Below are 3,198 nucleotides of genomic sequence, written 5' to 3'. Positions count from 1 at the left end.
GCCAAACAGGGCACGCCAGTAACTTTTGCTGGCACGCGAAACCCTCTCTTATAATCTTCCATTTACAATTTTTTTCTTAATGTCGACTTTTTTATTTTTCAGATTCCTGTGTTTTTGTTGCTCGAATGAATTTTATTATTTCTTCAAGGTTCTTCACATACGTACACCTTAAGAGATATCAAGTAGGCATAACATGCTCTCAAAAAATTAGGGTTGGCACGCAGAAGAATTTTGAGTCAGAGATTTTGCTGGTTTTAGCATGCACTCACAAAAAGGTTGCCCACCACTGCCCTAGGGCATTGAGGGGTGCGAGTACTTGGGACAGAATTATGCAGCCTGCTGGCTCCCTGGTCATTTGTGTAGAATAGACCAATCCTCCTTTGCTCTGCCTATGTTCTTTGTAAACATCTATGAACTCTCGATTTCCAGAAGTGGAGTCTCCTATCTCTGCACTGTTGGGTGAAGGGAGTTGCCTGAACTGTGTTACTAACAACTCGTTTTTTAATTTTGTAAATATATTGTTTTTTGATTAATAAATTACATAGATTCTCTGGTCACTATTTTAACCCCTACCCCCCCCCCCCTCTAGGCCGTAGTCCTGGGTCCCCAGAGACTTCCCGGAACTGGAGATCAGAGCCGTTGGGAGTTTGTGACTCCCTCCGGATTCAAAAAGACAGCCGCGTCCTCAGGTGCCAGACCCTTTCCGTGTGGGCTTGTGACTCCCTCCGGATTCAAAAAGACCGCCGCGTCCTCGGGTGCCACCCCCTTTCCGCGCGCGAGCCCCGCGAGATCCCCGTACCTCTGCGCTTCTCTCCTGCAGCTTCTGCGGGTCTCAGTGTGCTTTTCCTTCCTTCTAGTTGTAGAGTTTACAGTCAGCCAGGCTTCCTGTGGTTCTGGGTGAAGTCCGTATTGTTTCTCTGAGGTATTAATCAATTGTTGTGTGCGGCGTTAATTTCCCGGTGTTTATCTCTGCCGCCATCTTAGTTTCTCCAACAACTCATTTTTTAAAATGGAGATTATCATGTTCTTTCTCATGTGCTTAGGATTGACTCTTGGTGAACTTTTCAAATTCTTCCCCCACCCTTCCCTAAGGTGGTGTTTTTATACTACAACAAAGAAGCTTTTACACACCAGGACAACATCCTGGCTGTTATCTTGCTGCTCATGCTCTATGGCCGGCTATCATCCCCTTTATCTATCTGACCATCTTCCACTTTGACAATGGGGGTAGCGCTTGTGTTAAACTCATCACAACGCTCAGGGAGTGAGCATTGGACCGGTTATTCTTGTCTCGGTCACAAGTGAAAAAGGCGAGGACCATCATATCTACACATGACACAGAGCTTTGATACTTCCTCCAGCAGCCATAGATGCTGTGTCTGCCAGAGCCTAGGCCAGGCTGTTCTCAGCAGCTGTAGTCTGAAGAGCCCCAAACTGGCCATGGCCCAAACACACATCTGCAGGAGAATAGATGAACACAGTGGTTATAACTCATCCAAGGGACTGTGCTCAGCAATAAAAAGGGAACAGCTGCTTACCACATGGGGCAGTGTGGATGACTACCACAACATGGTGTTGAGCAGAGGACAGCACACCCTGTGATCTGGGTGACAATCAGAAAGTCGGTTGCCTCGGAGCTGACTAAATAGAGACCTTAGGGAGCTTTCTTGTGTTATCCCAAAAATAAAAGGCCAAAGTGAGAGGCAACGGGCGTTTATTTGAGATAAAAGAATAGCTATTAGGAAGCACTGATTCAGGCAGAAGCCCAAATAGTGTTTCAGTTAGGAGACAAAGGCAAAGGGTATTTATGGGAAAGGGAAGGGAACAATGACATTAATAGAAGCAAGGCATTTCTTTCATTTTTTTAAAAAAAATTATTTATTAATTTTGGGGAGAAAGAGAGAGAAACATCAGTTTGCTGTTCCACTCATTTATGCATTCACTGGTTGCTTCTTACATGTGCCCGGACCAGGGATCGAACCTGACATATCAGGACAATACCCCAACCAACTGGGCTACTCAGCCAGGGCTAAGAAGGCATTTTTATTGGTGCAGATAAGCTAACTTAGTGATGTTAATTCTAATAATATTTTTGGTTTTTAGTCTGATAGTCATCAGCCCAGGAGTCATAATATCTGCTTTCTTGTTATCCTTGCAAATAGTTATTTAGGACACAGTGTTGCTTGAGGCTCAGTCCAAAGATTATTTTGTCCTGTTTTAACATTCCAAAGGTTTGAGGCATAAGACATGCAAGGCAGCTTCTCTGAGATAGCAGTTCTAATTCCATTTAAAGGGGCGATTTCAGAACGGCTGTTAACCAGCGACTACTATGTGCCCCCCATTCTTCTCCTTTACTCACTAGATCAGTGATGACGAACCTATGACATTTTTTTGGTTGATTTTTCTTTGTGAAATGGCATTTAAATATATAAAAGAAATATCAAAAATATAAGTCTTTGTTTTACTATGGTTGCAAAATCAAAAAATGTCTATATGTGACACAGCACCAGAGTTAAGTTAGGGTTTTTCAAAATGCTGACATGCCGAGCTCAAAAGGTTTGCCATCACTGCGCTAGAGTGATGATAGTGTTCTGTCTTTGTTACTGGTTGGGTCTGGGCTTGGAGCAGGTCTGCCTTGGGCCTGCCTGTAGTGAGTGGGTTCTTGACTTTGTGTAGGAAAGATGTCTCTGGTGATTTTGAAAGTATGATAATTAAAGCTGGGGACAATGAAACAAAGGAAGGGTTTTCGGTAGAAGAAGCAACAAGAGAGAGAAAGTCATAGAAAAAGGGGGCCTTGGAGACAGGTTTAGGGGGTGAGCCCGGGATGAGCTGCTGCTGCCCATTGCTCCCCTGGTTGCAAGTCTCATGAGGACCCTTAGACAAGAACAGAGATACAGGGTGTGGATGTGCTCTACCGAGTACCAAGTGGCTCCTTTGTCTTGAGGCTTTTTATCTTTCTTTGGCTGGTGGGAATCCTAAGGCAGGCCTCAGGGGAGGATTTTAATAGTATATTCCTCAGTTTTTCAGGTGTGTCCTTCAATATGTTGATTCATCAAAATGTGCAGATAGCCCTGATCGGTGTGGCTCAGTGGTTGGAGCATTGGCCCACGCACCGAAGGGCCACAGGTTGCATTCCCAGTCAAGGGCACATACCTGGGTTTCGGGTTTACTTCTCACCCACAATTCAGGGCACATGTG

Source organism: Myotis davidii, unplaced genomic scaffold, assembly GCF_000327345.1.
Source record: "Myotis davidii unplaced genomic scaffold, ASM32734v1 scaffold599, whole genome shotgun sequence".
Taxonomy (NCBI): Eukaryota; Metazoa; Chordata; class Mammalia; order Chiroptera; family Vespertilionidae; genus Myotis; species Myotis davidii.
The sequence above is the reverse complement of the archived record's forward strand: the minus strand, read 5'-3'. Positions refer to the sequence as shown.